This window comes from Cryptomeria japonica, chromosome 10, assembly GCF_030272615.1.
Source record: "Cryptomeria japonica chromosome 10, Sugi_1.0, whole genome shotgun sequence".
Lineage (NCBI taxonomy): Eukaryota > Viridiplantae > Streptophyta > Pinopsida > Cupressales > Cupressaceae > Cryptomeria > Cryptomeria japonica.
In genome coordinates, this window is record NC_081414.1 from 495156992 (window position 1) to 495177984 (window position 20993).

Genomic DNA, 20993 nt, shown 5'->3' on the forward strand with positions numbered 1-20993 from the left:
TACACCATGAAACAACAAGAACCTTTCATTTAGTAAACATTCTAGCCACTTGGCAACCACCTTGCACCACCTCCCTATCATGAAATCAGGTAGAGCCAAAATAGGGCAGGAGCTCATGATCCCCTTAAACTGATCAAATATTGTCTGTACCTTTTTTGACCACTCAAAAGATCATTTCCTTGTAATATTTTTGAGGGGGGCAACCAACTAAGAGTATCCCTTCACAAACCTATGATAAAAACCACAAAGACCCAATAATCCCTTTAAATGTGTTATGTTCTCAGGAGGAGGCCAATCAATGATAGCTCTAATCATTTCAGGGTCTACCTTCACACCTCCTGTACTGATAATGTGACCAAGTTAGAGAAATTCTTTCATTCCAAATTCACATTTGGATGCCTTTGCAAACAAGGACTTGGATTCCAGTATGCTCAACACTTAATCCAAGTGCTATAAGTGCTCCTTCCAAGATTTGTTGAATATGAGTGTGTCATCAAAGAATATGAGCACAAACTTCCTCAACTATTTCTTGAAGATTTTGTTCATGCATGACTGGAATGTGGCAGGGGCATTAGTCAAGCCAAAGGGCATGACTAGGAACTCAAAATGCCCAAAGTGGCATCTGAAAGCAGTCTTCTCCACATCTGAAGCTCTCATCCTAATCTGATGATACCTTGACCTGAGATCGATCTTTTAGAAGAACACTGCACCATGTAGCTCATCAATGAGCTCATCAATTCTTGGGATGGGATACTGATTCTTTATAGTTTTTTTGATTCAGGGCCTGATAATCCACACACATGCGCATGGTCTCATCCTTCTTTTTCACCAAGACAACAACCAAAGCAAATGGGCTCTTTCTTGGCCATATGTAATGCATGTCAAGTAGCTCCTAGATTGCTTTCTCAATCTCATCCTTTTTCTTCTTGGGGTACCAATAGTGAGTAGTCATAACCGACTTAGCTCCTTCTTCAAGCTCAATGATGTGTTCTGAACCTCTTTTAGGAGGTCGACTAGGAGGAGGATTCTCAAATACCTTACTCCTCTTGGTTATCAAAGCCTGAATGTCTTTGGGATAGATCCAATTCTCCTCTAGTGATTTGGAAGGCATGACCATGATCTCAAGAGTTCTATCAAGATATGACTTCCCAAGGACCTTACTTTTGTCTGTGATCAATGCTTGAATATCTACTGAGTAGCTGCCCTTGTCTTCCAATGGATTTGATTATATTATCAAATACTCTGCTGCCCACTCCACTTGGTTATGGAAGATCAACCTCTCCATCCTCTTCAATGAAACAACTATAAGTCCACCATTTGACATTCCTGTCAATACCACCTTCTTCCCATTAGACATGAATTTCAGCTCCATGGTTTTCAAATTTAATGTGATCTCAACAAGAGATCTCAGCCACTGAATCCCGAGGACTGCATCATTAGTCCCACCAATGCTAACCACAAAAAAATCATCTCTAATTTCATGATTTCCCAACTTCAGAGACATGTTGGAAATCATTCGGTTGCAAGATATAGTGCAGCCATCAGCTACCATGACTTTGAAGTCTTCTACTTCCTCTGCCACTAGCCCCCTCTTTGCAACAACTCTCTCATCAATGAAATTATGAGTTGCTCTTGTGTCAATGAGAGAAATGACATGATGCTCTCTTATCACACCCCGAACTCTAAAGGACTCATTTTTGTGAATGATTGAGAGTTGAGAAATCACTTCTCTGTCTTCTGACTCAGTTTCAGGCCCTTTAAGAGCCTCTTCATACTCACTGTCCTTAATTTCAGTATGTTGTTCTGACATTTTAGAATCTGATCCATCAGTAGAGTAGCACTCCATTTGATGCAAATTTCCCTTCCCATGACACTTATGTCCTGGGGCCCAAGGTTCTCTACAAGAATATCAAAGATTCTTCCTCCGGAGCTCTTGACAGAGCTCATCATCCATTCGTGAAGGAAAATTCTTGGTCTAATTTTTAAACTTCTTCTTATCCTTTCAGAAAGGGAAAAGTTTGGACTGAAATTTGTTCTTTAGGGCAGCCAACTCAATGCTTTGAGCCTTTTTGATTGCGTCAGCCAAGGTGGGTGGGTCAAAGGCTTTTACCCAACCTTTCAATGGTTCTTCAAGTCCCTCAATAAATAGGATCACTAACCTCTTCTCCAAGATGCTACTAACCATAACTGAAAGACTTTGAAACTTAGTTATGAAAGTGTCCAAAGAACTTTGATGTTTGATTTGACCAAGTTCTCTAAATTTCACCTTCGGATCCTTGGTATCAAACCTTTCAATGAGTTTTTTTGGTGAAATCAACATATGTGGTGATCAAGTTATGACCAAGGGTGACCAACCCATGGTACCACCATTCGTGAGCAGCACTATCCAAGTGCAAAGTGGTGAACTTGATGGTATATTCTTTAGGCATAGGTCTCAGGGACAAATAATTGTCCAAATTATGCACCCACGCTCTAGTTGTGCTCTTAGTGCTTTTATCAAAATGTGCTAGAGTCACCCTTCCAAGAGCTTGATGATAATCTCTTGGGGCAAAAAATCTGTTGTCATTCCTCCTTCCTCACTTCATTTTTTGATTCATGAACTAATCCAAGGTGAGGATATCTTGGATCTTTGCAGGGAGAGAAGCATACTCCATATAGATGTTCCTTATCTCATCAGTTGTAGGTATCTCAATTGTAGCTTGTTGTGCTTCTCTTGGTAGGAAGATGGGTATACTTTGCATGATGAACCCTCAAACTACCTTATACTTTGCATGATCATCACTCCATTGTGGCTCATTGTTTTAATATTTCTTGATGAGTATCTTGCTATACTTTTCTTTCCTTGGATCTCTCTATTAATCTTGACAGATCTTTGTGATCTTTTCTTGGCATGACCATGATTTTCACCTTTTCCCTGACCTGTAATAACACTATCGTGACAATAATTTCCTCATTGCCCACAATCTTAGAGCTGGTTGTCTTTACTAGCCATTGATTTACGTACTAGTGATTACCTTGTAGCTTTAATACCTCTGTTAGGTGGTGAAGCATTTCTCTCTTGATGGTAATGACTAATTTGAAGATGTTGCTACTGTGTTTGTTGTGTATGCTATTTGTGGTTAGGGTAGTAGTGCTCTTTGCCATTGCAAAATTGCTTCATGGATATTTTGGAGGCTTTGAACTATCTACTTAGGGTGTTTGACAAGTTTTAGGACATCTTTAGATCTTTATCATGATCCCCTTGACATAAACAAACCCTTTAAATGATATGCTTTCACTTCCATCTCTTAATAGTTTGTAATTAGTATGAACTCAAGGTACATATTTGTCATTTAATCATACTTCCTTTAAACTTTCTATGAGTTCACTATCTCATATGCCTTAGAACTATTATGTATCATGAAGCCTTAATGCTCTCACTATAATGTGACTGTCGAGCCTTCATTGTTGCTTTTTGTAAATACACTTGTAGTATTGTGCTTGTATTTGTCTTTTTAACATGAATACTTTGACCTGGACATTCTTTTCACAGTGGTCCTTATAAGACCGTTGTCACCTCATATTTGCATTGTTTCTCTATGGATGTAACCATGTTATTAATATCTGCCTCATATTATGCTCTATGCATGCTTACTGTTACTTTTGATTGTCTTGTCCTCATATATATAAACTTTGATTACCTTTAAGTGATATATGTGATGAGTACATTTCTCGTTTTCCTTGTTGTTTTCTCCCCTTCAATACTGCTGTCTCATGTTGACATAAGCTATTATATTGTACCATAGCTTGGATTCTTTGACTATTTAATGTGATTTCTCTTTGTGTCTTTTGGATTTAAGCATGAATTATGGCTGCAATTGATCTTTGATAGTGTATGTCATCATTATTAATGAGTGCTCATGAACGATTTGAATGTCTTCCTAATTTGTTTTGTAATAGTAAAACCACAGATGAATACTAGATTTAATATTATCTTTGAATATTGTTTTTGAGACCGTCAATAGATATTACTGTGTTTGCATGATTGTAACAGTCTCCTCTTATCTTCTCTCATGGTTCTGACAATGATTGTCAATGCTTATATTCTTGATGACTCATGGCTATATCCTTTTATGAGGCTAATGTTGCTTATAATAATTGATCCCATCTTTATTTCTTTTCAGACTTACTCACATCAACTCCTTGGTACCTTACCCTTTGTGACTTGTTATGCCAGACTATGACTGTTGCATCTCTTTATGTCCTTTAAAGCTTGCTTGTGCATTATGACTGTACTTTTAATAAAGGTTTATTTGCTTTGATTCAAATCTGCACTCCTATAGGTGGCTACTGTCATCACTTGGGAAATGATGTGTATCAGAGACATATCACTATGTTGTGTGTTATTTTATTTAGACAATCAATACAGTCTCATGGTTGTTGCTGCTTATAAATTCTTTGTCATTGGCCAAAGATCACTGTTATTTCATGATTGAAGTAATCATATATTACTGTTCTATATGCTCTGAAGCTCTTGGGTATTGTTACATTGTAATCATAGCTTTATATGTGTATTTATGGCTATACTATCCTTCTATTTGTTGTCACACTCTAAAGACTCTTTTCTAGATGTTCTCCTTGGTAGCTGCACTATAGATCTCATTACCATTTGTCTTAAAATGTTGATCTTCAGGTACTATTCATGACTACTAGAAAACTATATTATGATGATTGTTACGGGTAATTGTTAACACATAAAAGACCCCTCTTATATTTGCTTTTATTTTGACTAACAATAGTGGAAATCTTACTTTCTTTGTGGTGTAAGTAGTGGATATTAGAAAAGACCGTGTTCAATGATCTCAAGCCAATCACTGTGATGAATCTTGGATTGTGTATCAAACTTTTGTTTATGCTCATGAAGCCTTGTCCCTCTATATTAACATAGGCTGTCTTGACCACTTATGACTGTGTCTTCAAGATGCTAACATGCTTTCATCTTTCACTTTCTTTATCAGTCATTGATATTATTATTATGCTTTTCTATCACCATTTTGTGGTGACTGTAATCTCATAGCTACAACTTGGACTCGGAAACTGTTTTATGGTCCATGGTGAATCATGACTCTCATAACTTGATCCCTGACTTTTGAAACCATGTCACTATCTGCAAATTATTATAATGCTTAAAATAGCTTACTAATCTTCATGATATCCATTATAATCTATGAATGGCTACAACAAATTTACATGGTTGTAGCTACTATAAAATTAGTGATCACTGTATTTTTATTCTGGGGAGAGCATATGACTATTCCTTGAGACTGTATTAATTATTGTAGCTACTCTTTTGATCTTAATTGGATTTGCTTTCCTTTTAACAGTGAAATTATCATTGTTTCTTAGTGTTGTTGTAGGATTGCACTTTGTCTTGACTGCACATACTACCTTGGTACGTGACTGTCATATTCATTTTTTGAATTATGAATGTCACTATGCATAAAGTCATTATGTTGCTCCATAGGATACAAATGAAACATTTGATGAGGACTATCCCATTATTATTATCTTTATTGGTCTGCCTTTGAAATGACTGTCTATAATTGGTTTGAGAGCTTGAAACCTTTGACTTGGAAAATTGTGATTCCTTTATGAATATCAAGATCTGAAAGCATGCTTTTATGGTGATCCTTTGACAGTCATTAAACCATTGTTGCGAGTTTGTTTTCACTTATGCATGCTCTGAGACCTCTATTATAAGACTGTGTTCTTCTTAGTCTTTATTAGTATATGAGATCATTTTGGGATCACACATTGACTGTGTTTGGGTCAATTGATTGGATCCTCATTTAAAAAGCTCTTGTGACTATCTTCATGCTAGTGATCTATTAATCACTTATTTTTTTTATCATTGAGGCTATCTTTTAGGCCTGTAGCCTTGGTGTCTTGTTTTATCTATAGTCATATTAGCTCATGTAATATCTTTGGGAATTTTGATTGTCCTTTTTGAATATATCTGTTTATCCATGAATGGTGATTGGATTCTGCTTGTGTATGATGGCATGTTAATATCCTTGTCACCTTGGCCCTACATGAATTTCTATTACATTATGAGATAACTATTTCAATTAAACCACTATCTTGAGGAACTTTGATATCCTCTTGTCTCTAAAACTTTGATATCCTTCCATAGTTACTTTGAGACCTTCATTCGGCAATTTCCTACATATTGATGCAGAGTGTTTGGTGTTAATGATGAAATTCCTTGGTTTCTTTTAAGGGTTAACACTTGGCACCATCCAGTGGTCCAATATCTCCAACCTTCCAAATGTTCTTAAGCCTGTCCTTGAAACTTCCCAAGGATCAATCTAATCAGGACAACTTGGTTTCTCAAGGAGACTCCCACTCCTATGTACTCAATCCCTAAACCAAGACACCTCATAACCCCAAGCCCTTTCCCAACATGACCTTTTGCTCACATGGTGGAATTTATCATGTGTAGGTGTTTTAACATGTTTTACATGGTATTTGAATTGACCTTGACCTCTCTGGTCAGTGTTTACAAGTCCTTTGTGCATTTTGTCCTTAGGCACCTAGGAAATAGGGCTACAAGCAATTAGTCCTCCATTTGGACTTTTCCCACTTTATCTACCAAATTATTTGAACAATCCCCTGAACAAATTTGATATTCAAATGCCCTTTTGGGCACTCTAAAATATTTCAAACTTCTACATCTGGGTTTTGAGTGCAAGTGTTCAAACCCTATTGTGCCTAGTTTGGTCTAATTAGCCGGATAAGAGTTTTAGGTCTCAAAACCTTCACTAGTAAAATAGAAATGAAGTCAGAGCTCTTGGAGAGGGTCTGCACATGTCTAAGGGTCCCCTCCATGTAGGTTTTGACTATCATTGTGTCCACTTCCCCAAGGATTCAATCAATCCTTCATTGCACAGACTTGCCACATGGATAATGTCAAGTCTAGGGCATCACTCCAACAATACAAGGTGAGATATTCTGCTCCCCAAACCAATAAAATCATCTATTATACATGGTATTCCAACATTCCCTAGGTTTTCAACCCTTCCCATTGAGGAATGTTGAATGGTGGCTCCTTTTGCATCCAAACCTTGATTTTTGGGGTTTTTACCAGGCAACGAGAAAGAAAATTGAGTTACTCCTCAACCAGAAAACTTCAAGACCTAAAAACTACATCAAATGAAAGGTGATTCATGGCTACAATCGATTCAAGACATTATCCCTTCCAGAAGTTTGTACAAATCCGTACCAAAGTCAAGAACACAAGAAAAAGAAGTAAAAATGACAGTTTCAGATTGGTAGGAAGCATAAATTTCATTCAAAGTCTCAATATAACCTTTGGGAATCATTCCTCAAGCTTAAATAAGGCCAAGGAATCCTTCCAACCACTTCCCAATGTATAAGTGCAACAAACTAGCTGTTGGGAAATCGCAACTCAAAAATTTACAAAATTGCATATTACAACATAGCAACTTTTGACAAATTATGACATCACACACTTGCCTTCACATCAAAGGTTACAAAGTGGACACTCAAAATCTCTAGTACCCCTAGACACCAAAAACATAAATAAAATGCCCATACAAGGCTTGTGACCAAGTATACAACTTTGGAGCCTTAGAGCTTATTACATAGCATTAGTAGCATTGGACCTACCATAGCCATTTAGGACCTACACAAGAAACCTTCAAGGAAACACATCATGTTGATTTCAAACACATGTTATAGCACACCTTTGAGTGCCCTTGAACCATACTCCCCTAGACAAGAAAACTCAAGTCATTTGAGTTGCCAACCGAGTGATTGAGGTGTCATGCTTGATGATAGCACTTTCAGACATCCAAGTAGCTTTAGATTCAGGAAGGTCCTTCCACTTGACCAAGTAGTCCTTGTAGACCCCTATTCTGGTTTATTTTGTCACTTTGTAATCAAGGATACTCTCCAACTCCAATGGTTTTCTCGGTGGCAAATCCTTCACCCAATCTACATCCTCTTCCACAAGAGATGAACCAGGTGCTGCATTAGGTAAAGGACACTTGAAGGCTATCAAATCACATACATTAAAAATGGGAGAGATCCCCAAATCTGGTGGAAGTTCAACCTCATAAGCATTGTTACCAAATTTATGAACCACCCAGAGAGGTCCTATCTTCTTCATGAGTAGCTTAGAGGGTTGGCCCTTGGGCAACCTTTCCTTCCTTAAGTAGGCCATTACCAAATCTCCTACCTGAAACTAAACATCCCTTCTCTTAACATCTACCCTAAGTTTGTATTTTTCTACACTTTTTTGAAGTGAAGTCTTGACTTGATTATGGATCTCCTTCATAGTGATGGAAAAGTCTTCTCCCTGAGCACTCCTTCTTTCCATACCTCTAAGGTCTCTAAGATCAAGTATCCCTCTAGGATGTAAGCCATACACAACTTCAAATGGGTTTCTCCCTGTACTTCTATTAATTGAATCATTATATGCATATTCAGCTTGTCCAATCACCAAATCCCAACTTTGTCCATGCTGCTTGGTAAGACATCTAAGAAGACTGCCAAGAGACCAATTAACCACCTCAGTTTGACCATTATTCTGAGGATGGTATGCTAAAGAAAATGATAGATTGGTACCCAATTTATTCCAAAGAGTCCTGCAAAAATGACCCACAAACTTGGAGTCTCTATCAGTGACAATATTGAGAGGTAGACCATGTATTCTTACAACTTCTTTGAAGAAGAGACCTGCAATATGAGATGCATCATTTGTGCATTTACATGGCACAAAATGAGCCATCTTACTGAACCTATAAACAATGACAAAGAAACTATCAAACCCCCTAGAATTTTTGAGCAAACCAAGTGCAAAATCCATACTAAGGCTTTCCCAAGGCCTAGTAGGAACCGATAAAGGTTGATACAACCCAGCATTAGTAGAAACTCCTTTTTCCCTTTGACAAATGGGGCAATGCTCCACAAATTTCCTTACCTTGGCTTGCATCTTAGGCCAACAGTAAAACTTTGATACCTACTCGAAAGTTTTATCCAAACCAAAATGGCCGCCAAGGTTGCCATTGTGCTTTTCCCTAACGATATTCTCCCTCATAGAGCATTGAGGAATACATAGTTGATGCCCCTTAAAGAGAAATCCATCCTGCAACATGAAATCAGGGAACTCACCATGAAAGGAGTCAGAAAACTTAGTACATACATCATAAGCCTCCTTAAAATCTTTATCCTCCTTATACATGAGTTTAAGAGAATCAACACCAACACTTTGACATTGGATTTATTGGATAGTAAGTACTCTCCTACTCAAAGCATTTTCAACCTTATTAGACACACCCTTCTTATGCTTTATAGTAAAAGTGTAAGGTTGGATTTGTTCATCCCACATGATATGCCTTTGATTCAACTTCTCCTTGCCATTAAGGAAATTCAATGCGTGGTTTTCAGTGTAAACATTGAACTCTTTTGGAAGAAGGTAATGGCACCACTTTTTAAGTGCTTGTACCATAGCATAGAGCTCCAAATCATAGGTTGAGTACCTTTGCTTAGCCTCATTCAACTTCTCTGAAAAGAATGCCACTGGATGCCCTTCTTGACTAAGTACTGCACCTATTGCCTGCTTACTTGCATCGCATTCAACTATAAAAATTTGATCAAAATTAGGAAGCCTCAAGGTAGGAAGTTCTGCAACCTTCCTCTTCAAAATATCAAAGCTTTGGGATGCCCTCTCTATCCATTCAAACCTGCATTTTATTCTTCCTTTTATGGTGTTAAGAATTGGAGCACAAATATGACTAAAACCCCAGATAACTTTCCTATAAAAAGAAGCCAATACATGAAAGCTCCTAACACCCCCTACTATTCTAGGTGTAGGCCAATTGAAAATAGCCTCAACCTTTGAAGGATCCATTTTTAAACATCCCTTAGAAACCACAAAGCCTAGATACACGAACTCAGTTTTCATGAATTCACACTTCTCAAGGTTGATTACCAGTTTCTCCTCATGAAGCCTCCTCAAAACCTGATCCAAATGCTTCAAATTATCCTCCTTGGAAAGTCAACCAATACCTCATTCATGAGGTGCATAAAGGTACTAGGTGCATTTGTGACCCCAATGGGCATCACCAACCATTCATATAAACCCTCATTTGTCTTAAAGGTAGTCTTCCACTCATCACCAAGTCTAATTCTGATCTGATGGTAACCTGATTTCAAATCAGTCTTTGAAAAGTAGTAAGATCCCCCAAGATAGTCCATTAGGTCTTCAATCCTAGGCATAGGGAACCAGTACCTAATTGTGAACTTGTTAATGACTCTAGAATTAGTGCACATTCTCCATGTTCCATCTTTTTTGGTGCCAACATAGTAGGTACAACACATGGGCTTAAACTCTTCCTAATCAACCCCTTGTCTAATAGTTCTTGCACTTGTCTTGATATCTCCTCATTTTGTTTGGGAGTCATCTTGTAGGCAGCTTTGTTGGGTAAGGTTACACAAGGGATCAAATCAATTTGATGGCTGATTTCTCTGATTGGAGGCAAGTTATCAAGCATGTCTTTGGCTACAAATCCTTCATATCTATCCAACATGGCTTGTACATCACTAGGAACCTCTCTCTTGGCACCATTCTCTTGTTGAGGTTTATCCTTTGGGTATAAGACTAAATCATAGCCTTGGGTCTCCTCTTGCTTAAGGACATCTGAAAACTCTTTCCCACTAATCATCATGATACTTGGACTAACAATCTTCTCTTCCCCTTGATTAGGCAAGGGTTCCATCCTAAACTACTTACCATTCTTAGAAATGATATACACATTCTTTTCCCTATCATGTTGGGCTTTAACATCATACTGCTAAGGGCGGCCTAACAATACGCGACAAGCATCCATATGAGGGATATCACACAAGATCCTATCCTTATAGTGTCCTAGTTCAAAATCTACCCAAGTTTGTTCATCTACCACTACATGCTGCCCCTTGTTAAGCCAAGACATCATATAAGGACTCACATGTGGTAACCTTTTCAATTTTAACTTCTCTACTATTTCCAAAGAAACAATATTCTTAGTGGATCCAGAATCTACAATCACCTTACAAACCTTACCATGAGACTTACAAGTAGTCTTGAAGAGTGACTTTCTTTGTGGTGGCTCTTTGCATTGGGGTAGCTTCAATAATGTCCTCCTTAGTATGAGGCTTTCTCCATCCAAGGTGGGACCTGCATTTCCCATGGGTGAATTGATACTTTTTCCATCATCCTATTGCACAAGTTGATTCCTTCTTTTTGGTCCACGTGAACTAGAAGATTTCTCCGGGCATCTACTCATGGTGTGATACACTTGGTTACAATTGTAACACTTACCAGTGAAAACACCAGGACCTCTGCCTTGACTTCCTTGCCTACCTCTACCAAAAGGTCTTCTTCCTCCTCTAAAGCCACCATTCTTGTTGTTGAACTCTCCATTGGACTCTTGCTTGTTAGTGTCACTATTTTTGAAAGGAGTATTTCTTCCTCCATAGCTACCTCTACCTCTAAAATTTCTACCATTCCTTCCTCTATTGTTTTATTCTCCTCTTCTCTTTATCTTATCTTCCACTCTCAATGCCAATTGGAAACATTTGTGCATAGTGTCCGGAGCCATGATGCTGATCTCATCTTGAATGTTTTGGCTTAACCCATTCAGGTATCTAGCCACCTTCTCTACCTCTTCTTCATGCTTCTTTGACCTAAGACTTAGTTTGTGAAATTCTTCAATATATGCATTCACATCTAACTCCCTCTATCTGAGATTTTGCAGCTTCTTGTACATCTGAACCTCATAGTCTATTGGTAGGAATTGATCTTTGATTTTTCTCTTCATCCTCTCCCAAGAGGATATCTTCTTCTTACCTATATTCATCCTTTCTTCTTGCAACACTGTCCACCACAACAAGGAAGACCCCTTGAGTCTAGACTTTGCCAAACTCACTCTTTTCTCCTCTGGAACTTATTTGTAGTCAGAGTGGTTATTGAGTGCTTCTATCCATTCAAGCTACCGCTATAAATAGGTAAACTTTTCACATTGTCCATGTTTACTAATTTCAAAGCATCCAAGAACATCTTTTGATTAGGTGTCATATTCTGAGGGATGACCTCCTGCTCTTCATTCTCCTCCTTTGATTCATCATCAGAAGTTTTGTCCTTTCCCTTGGTCCGTCTGATCTCTTTGAGTTTCTCTTCAAGCAACTCCTCTACCATATTATTGATGGCCTCTGGGTTCATTGCCTTAGGAGGCATTGTATCAACCCCTTCTTCAAACTCTAAGTTTGATATACACTACTCCACCCTTGGTATAGCTCTGATACCACTATGATGTAGAGGGTTTGGTGTTAATGAGCAAATTCTTTGGTTTCTTTTAAGGCTTAACACTTGGCACCATCCAATGGTCCAATATCTCCAACCTTCCAAAGGTTCTTAAGCCTGTCCTTGATCCTTCCCAAGGATCAATCAACTTAGGACAACTTGGTTTCTCAAGGAGACTCCCACTCCTATGTACTCAACCCCTAAACCAAGACACCCCACAACCCCAAGCCCTTTCCCAACATGACCTTTTTCTCAAATGGTGGAATTTATCATGTGTGGGTGTTTGAACATTTTTTACATGGTATTTTCATTGAACTTGACCTCTCTAGTCGGTGTTTACAAGTCCTTTGTGCCTTTTGTCCTTAGGTACCTAGGAAATAGGGCTACAAGCAATTAGGCCTCCACTTGAGCTTTTCCCACTTTATCTAAAAAATTATTTGAACAACCCCATAAAAAAATTTGATATTCAAATACCCTTTTGGGAACTCTAAATTATTTCAAACTTCTGCATTTGGGTTTTGAGTGCAAGTGTTCAAACCCTATTTTGCCTATTTTGGTCTAATTAGCTGGTATAGGGTTTTAGGTCTCAAAACCTTCACCAGTCAAATGGAAATGAAATCAAGGATCTTGGAGAGGGTTTTCAAATGTCTAAGGGTCCCCTCCATGTAGGTTTTGACCACCATTGTATCCACTTCCCCAAGGATTCAATCAATCCTTCACTGCACAGACTTGCCACATCGATAATGTCAAGTCTAGGGCATAACTCCAACAATACAAGGTGAGATCTTCTGCTCCCCAAACCAGGAAAATCATCTAGTATACATGGTATTCCAACATTCCCCAGGGTTTCAGCCCTTTCCCATTGATGAATGTTGAATGGTGGCTCCTTTTGCATCCAAACCCTAATTTTTGGGGTTTTTACCAGGAAACAAGAAAGAAAATTCAATTACTCCTCAACCACAGAACTTCAAGACCTCAAAAATACATCAAATGAAAGGTGATTCAATGCTAAAACTGATTGAAGACATTATCCCTTCTAGAAGTCTGTACAAATCCATACCAAAGCCAAGAACATAAGAAAAAGTAGTAAAAATGACAGTTTCAGATTGGTAGGAAGCATAAGTTTCATTCAAAGTGTCAATCTAACCTTTGGGAATCATTCTTCAGGCTTAAATAAGTCCAAGGAATCCTTCCAACCACTTCCCAATGTACAAATGCAACCAACTAGCTATTGGAAATATGTGCCTCGAATTCACTTTACATTGTGCTATTTTTTGATCGGGTTGATCAGAGTAACCTATCCCGATGGAACATCTATTGTTATAAACCTTTGCCCATGTATCTTCTTTCATCGGGTGCTCAGAGAAGTAGTTTTTTGATGTCATCTTGATGACCTGACGAAGTCTTCTTTGATCATCGGGGTAGCATCAACTATTGGGATAGCTGTTCGATCGTTATATCGATGACCCAATGAGTCGATCGGGATGTCATCGGCTATCAGAGGAGCCTGTTGAATGCTATGCCGATTACCCGATGGATCTGCTTTGGTCAAATTTGGTGTTATTGAAGATCGGGGTAACTAGTTTGGTTGTCTTGTTAATGACTTGATGGAGTCTCCTTTGGTGATCAGGTATCATTGGGAGCTTGGGTCTATCTATTGGAGTGTTATTCTGATGAGTTGATGGAGATGATGGAATCGCCTTCGATGATTAGGTATCATCGAGAGATCGGGTCTATCTATTGGAGTGTTATTTTGATGAGCCTATGGAGCTAACCTATTTTGGGAGCCACTTTAGTGGAATTGTCTACTAGTTCATCAGGAGATTGGAGCAACGTATTTTTGGTCTGTCCGATGGCCGATGGAGTAGAGACCGACCACAAATGCTCGCTTCGAATCGAAGTCCAAAAGATGAGCTCGTGGTCACATTAGAAGTTCTTGCCGGTGTATATTAATACGAAGTGACCTGACTTCCTGGTACATGTGGGATATTGTGTTTCCCTTGAATGCAGACTGACGCAGGTAGATGGTTAGACTTCAAGCCATTGGTGCAATTGCCCAAATGAACGGTCAACAATATGGTATAGGAAGATAAGAGGAAACTTAATGATCAGAGTTTGGTTGAGAAGCTTTGATTGATAATCGAGAGTTGATTGTAATGACCAGTTTGTTAGAATCTGAGAATGAATGCCTGTAGTTGTAGACTGAAACTTTATTGTAAATTCATTTACTAGAAAGAAAGTGTCGAACTATTTGTGATGGGTTTTTTCCCGAAAGGGTTTTCCCACATAATTCTTGGTGTTTTGTCTCTGTGTTGATTCTATTCATTTTGTCTATGTTATTCTTAATGTTCTATAAAAGTTTTAAACTACATTCTTGTATGATTTCCCCTGCTAATTGACATTAGGAAGGCGTTTCTGCATTGTGCTTTACTTACAAGTGGTATCAGAGCTTGGCCCGTTTTGTTATCCTTGTTGGGTAGGGTTAGTTTTTTGTGTTAGTTCTATTTTAGTGGAAATATTGTAGAGTATCTACTTGTTTGTGTTACAGGTTAAGATGGCGAGTACCTCAGGGTGCATAGACATGGAGAAATTTAATGGTTCCAGTTTCGAACTATGGAAACTCAAGATGGAAGATTTATAGGTTGATCAAGACCTTTGGATTGCTATGTCTGGGAAGAAACCTACAAGCATGAAGCAAGAGGATTGGGAATTAGCTGACCAAAAGGCAAGGGGTCTAATCAGGCCATGTCTTATTGATTTTGTTCTGTTAAATGTCCATGAGGAGAAAACTGCACATCTTCTCTGGAATAAGTTGGGAGATATTTATCAAGGCAAGTCCTTGGTGAATAAACTTTTCTTGAGGAAGAAGTTGTACTCTCTGAATATGGATGCAGGAAAACCATTGGTAGACCACTTAAATGCATTCAACATGGTTCTTGCATAGTTAACTTCTATTAGTGTGACCATTTAGGAAGAAGAACGTTGCATGCTGCTGTTGTGTTCATTGCCTGACTCTTCGGAACACTTAGTGATGGCTATCGATAGTACTACGACCCAGTTCAATATAGATATTGTGGTTAATACTCTTTTGTCAAAACAAATGGGAAAGAAGTCTTCTGAGGTGATAAAAGATACACTCTCTATTCGAGGAAGATCAAAGGACAAAGACAAGAAGAAAGGAAATAAGTTCAAGTCCAAGTCTCAAGAGAGATCAAAATCTCCAGGCAAGAAGTCAAAGGTGAAGTGCTGGAACTGTGGGAAAAAGGGGCATATCTGAAAGCATTGCAAGGAGGAGAAGAAGAAGAAGAAGAAGTATTCTAACACTGAATCTTCTCAGAGTGATGCAAATGCATTTGCAGCAGTCTTGGCAGTGCCTACCTTTGATGACACCTGGTTAGTAGATTCTGGCCCATCTTTTCACATGACCTCCCACAAGGAGTGGTTCTCGACGTATGAACCATATGCTAGTGGAAAGGTATACTTGGCTAGTGATTCTACGTTGGAGATTGTAGGGAGAGGCAAAATTAAAATTCAATTCCCAGATGGTAGAGTGAAGGGGATCAATGGAGTTCTTCATATACCAGGTCTGGCAAGAAACCTTCTCTTTGTAATTAAACTTAATGATGATGGAGTACAAGTTACTTTTGTATCTGGTGGTTGCAAGATGACTAGGGGTTCCATTATTTTGGCAAAGGGTGATCGCATTGGTACACTTTATAAGTTAAATGCTGAACCTATATGTTGTAATGTAATCTCTGAAAAAGTCTGCTAAGACAATTGTAATGATGCATAATGCTAATTCATTGGAAGCTAAACTTCCTACTGAGAAAACAATGCTCTAGCATAATAGGTTAGGCCACATAGGTGAAAAAGGTTTAAAAGCCTTGAAGAATAAGAATTTGGTTAAAGGTCTGGATGATTGTAGTTTTGAGTTCAATTTTTGCGAACAGTGCATATATGGGAAACATAACTGTGTTCAGTTTTATTCCAGTTCTCATAAATCTTCTGACATTCTGGATTATGTTCACTCTGATGTGTTTGGTCCAGTGGATGTTTCTTCTCTGTCTAAGTCTAAGTACTATGTATCTTTTGTAGATGATTATTCAAGAAGGGAATTTGCGTACTTTCATAAAAGTAAATCAAAAGTGTTCAGTCAGTTTAAGGAGTTTAAGAACCTTGTTGAAAATCAGACTTGGGGAAGGATTAAATGTTTAAGTACAGACAATTATGGTGAATACTGTAGTGTAGATTTCGAAAAGTACTATTTTGATCATGGAATTAAGAGACATAAGATTCTACCTTACACTCCACAACAAAATGGAGTTGCTAAAAGGTTGAATCAGTCTCTAATGGAGAAAGCAAGAAGCATGTTGAGCGAAGTTGGGCTGGAACAAAAGTTCTGGGCTGAAGCAGTTGCTACAACATGTTACCTGTTGAATCATTCTCCCACTTCAGTATTGGTTGACAAAACACCTATGGAAGCATGGTCTGGTAAGAAACCTTCTTTAAGGCACTTTCATGTTTTTGGTGCAGAGGCATATGCTCATGTGCCTGATATTAATAGATCTAAGCTGGATAACAAAGCTGTGAAATGTATCTTCATTGGCTATGGAGTTGGTGTGAAAGGTTACAAACTTTGGAATCAAGTGATTTGTAAGGTTATGCACAACAAAAGTGTGATTTTTCATGAGCTGAAACCTATGTCACTAGATCACAACATAGGAAAGAAAGGAGAAGCTGAGGTTGAAATTCCTCCAGCTAAGGAAGAATCTCCAGAGATACCTGGAGATGAGGAGAGTTCAAGAAGTTCTAAAGAAGAACATGATGATGAGCCTCCTATTGAACCTTAAGAAGCCTCAACACCAGAGTTGACAAGATCTACTCAAGAGAGGCGACAACCTGATAGGTATACACCTAATAAGTGCAATCACTCTATGTTGAATGTTAATTGTGCTTATGCTTTACTTGCAGATACTGATGAGCCTAGGACTGTCAAAGAAGCTATTAAGATGCCTGATTCAGATTCCTGGTTGGAAGCCATGAATGATGAAATATCATCATTAGACAAAAATGGAACTTGGGATTTGGTGCCATTTCCTAAAGGCAGAAAGCCTATAGGCTGCAAGTGGGTATCCAAAAAGAAGTATGGTCCAGATGGCAGCATTGACAAATACAAAACAAGATTGGTTGCAAAGGGGTATTCTCAAAAGGAAGGTATTGACTATGGAGAGATCTTCTCTCATGTGGCTAAGCTGACATCTATTAGATTTATCTTATCACTTGTAGCAGCATATGATTGGGAGATTGAGCAGATGGATGTAAAGACAACGTTTCTTCATGGTGATCTTGAAGAAAAAATTTATATGTCTTAGCCTGAGCACTTTGTGGAAAAAGGTAAAGAACATTTGGTATGCACTCAAGAAGTCTCTGTATGGTTTGAAACAGTCTCCCAGAATGTGGCATCAAAAGTACGATACATTTGTTTGTCCTTGGGATTTGTGAGGTCAAAAGCTGATCATTGTGTTTACTACAAAATTGAAGGTGATAAGATTCTTATCATAGCTTTGTATGTAGATGACATGTTGTTAATAGGAAATACAAAAGGTATGATCTCAGGTTTAAAATCTCAGCTATCTATGAAATTTGAAATGAAGGATTTAGGAGCAGGAAATTACATTCTGGGAATGGAGATCAAAATGGATAGATCTAAGAGGAAACTTTGGCTCAACCAGAGAAATTATATAACCAATGTTCTTGACAGGTTTCATATGTCTGACTGTAAATCACAGGTTGTTCCCATCTTGCAAGGAACTAAGTTGTCTGTGCTTGATAGTCCGAAATCTCCAAAAGAGATTGCTGACATGAAGAACATCCCTTATGCAAGTGCTATTGGCAGCTTGATGTATGGTATGGTCTGTACAAGACCAGACATTGCCCAACCAGTGGGAGTACTATGCAGATTTATGTCAAACCCAAGAAGACCGCATTAAGATGTTGTAAAGAGAGTTTTCAGATATCTGAAGGGAACTTCAGACTTTGCCTTTTTTTTCATGGTAATTTATTTGATTCAAGGAGGACTCTAAGCATTTGTGGATATGTGGATTCTGATTGGATAGGAGACATTGACAGCAGGAGATCCACCAGTAGATATATCTTTGTCTTGAATGGTCGCGCAATTAGTTGGATGAGAAAGCAGCAGCCTGTAGTCACTTTGTCCACTACAGAGGCAGAATACATGGCAGCCACACATGCTTGTAAAGAAGCGGTCTGGCTTAGGCATTTGAGCTCAGATATTGGTTTTGATGTAGGGCAGGTTGAAATTTGGAGTGACGGTTAGAGTGATATATGTCTAGCAAAGAATCCTACTTTCCATGCCATATCAAAGCATATTGATGTTCAGTATCACTTTGTTTGTGACATGGTGGAAGATGGAAAAGTTATTCTTAACAAGGTAGACACTCTGGAAAATGTTGCAGATGCCTTGACAAAACTGGTGAGCACTCACAAGTTCAGGTGGTGTTCTAATTCTATGGGTCTTGATACCCGTGATTCTCAGTAACGTCTGAAATGGTAATCGGTCCAGTGAATTCCTCATCAAGTGGGAGTTTGTTGGAAATATGTGCCTCAAATTCACTTGACATTGTGCTATTTTCTGATCGGGCTGATCGGAGTAACCTATCCCGATGGAACATCTATTGGTATAAACCTTTGCCGATGTATCTTCTTTCATTGGGTGCTCGGAGAAGTAGTTTTTTGATGTCATCTTGATGACTCGACAAAGTCATATTCAATCATCGGGGTAGCATCGACTATCGAGATAGCTGTTCGGTTGTTATACCAATGACCCGATGAAGTCGCCTTCGGCGATCAGGATGTCATCGGCTGTCGGAGGAGCCTGTTGAATGCTATGCTGATTACCCGATGGATCCGCTTTGGTCGACTTCGGTGTTATCGAAGATCGGGGTAACTAGTTTGGTTGTCTTGCCAATGACTTGATGGAGTCACCTTTGGTGATCAGGTATCATCGGTAGCTTGGGTCTATCTGTTGGAGTGTTATTCTGATGAGTCAATGGAACTGATGGAGTCACCTTCGACGATTGGGTATCATCGAGAGCTTGGGTCTATCTGTTGGAGTGTTGTTCCGGTGAGCCTATGGATTTGACCTATTTTGGAGCTACTTTAGTGGAATCATCTACTGGTTCATTGGGAGATCAGAGCAATGTATTTGTGGTCTATTCGATGGCCAATGGAGTAGAGACCGACCGCGAATGCTCACTTCAAAGCGAAGTCCAAAAGATGAGCTCATGGTCACATTAGAAGTTCCTGTTGGTGTATATGAATATGAATCAACCCAAATTCCTGGTACATGTGGGATATTGTGTTTCCCATGAATGTAGACTGACATAGGTAGGTGGTTAGACTTCAAGCTGTTGGTGCAGTTGCTTAGATGAATGGTCGACAATCTGGTATAGGATGACAAGAGGAAACTTAATGATTAGAGTTCGGTTGAGAAGCTGTGACTGATAATCAAGAGCCGATTGTAATGACCAGTTTGTTAGAATCTGAGAATGAATTCTTGTAGTTCCAGACTGAAACTTTATTGTAAATTCATTTGCTGGAAATAAAGTGTCAAACTGTTGGTGGTGGGTTTTTTCCCGAAAGGGTTTTCCCACATAATTCTTGGTGTTTTGTCTCTGTGTTAATTCTATTTGTTTTGTCTATGTTATTCTTAATGTTCTGTAAAAGTTTTTAACTAAATTCTTGTATGATTTCCCCCACTAATTGAAATTAGGAAGGTGTTTCCGCACTGTGCTTTCCTTACACTAGTCGTTGGGAAACCACAACTCAAAAATTTACAAAATTGCCTATGACAACATAGCAACTTTTGACAAATTATGACATCACACACTTGCTTTCACATCAAAGGTTACAAAGTGGACACACAACATCTCTAGGACCCCTAGACACCAAAAACATAAATAAAATGCCCATACAAGGCTTGTGACCATGTATACAACTTTGGAGCCTTAGGGCTTACTACATAGCATTGGTAGCATTGGACCTACCATATCCATTTAGGACCTACACAATAAACCTTCAAGTCAACACATCATGTCGCTTTCAAACACATGTTATAGCACACCTTTGAGTGCCTCTGCACCACATATGCCCTCAGTACTATGACTCAGTATGTATATTGGTCAGATGTGAACCCTTGAGGGATTGCATTGTTCTTTGTTTGTCATATTCAAATGAAAACTCTTTGAATGCATTATTATTGTCATAAGCTTTGTTGATTAACATTGTCCTTTGGTCTTTTGCTCTGATGCTCATTAAGATTCATGAATGCACCTGACTTCCCTAAGGTCTTTATTACATTACTTTCACACTTATGTAATGGCTCTAGTCACCTATTAAAAAAATGAATGCAACCTCATTCATTGTTGTATGTGTTGTCATTGGATGGCAGTTTATAATATCATTGAGTGACAATATATGGGACTCTGGATATTGTTGTGTTCTTTGTTTAACAAGATGATTAGTGTCACCTCATGAGTGATGACTGGTACGCTAAGCTCAACCCTTGTGGGAGCCCATTTTAATCCACATACCTGAATAACGAAACCTGTATCTGAACATGAAACAA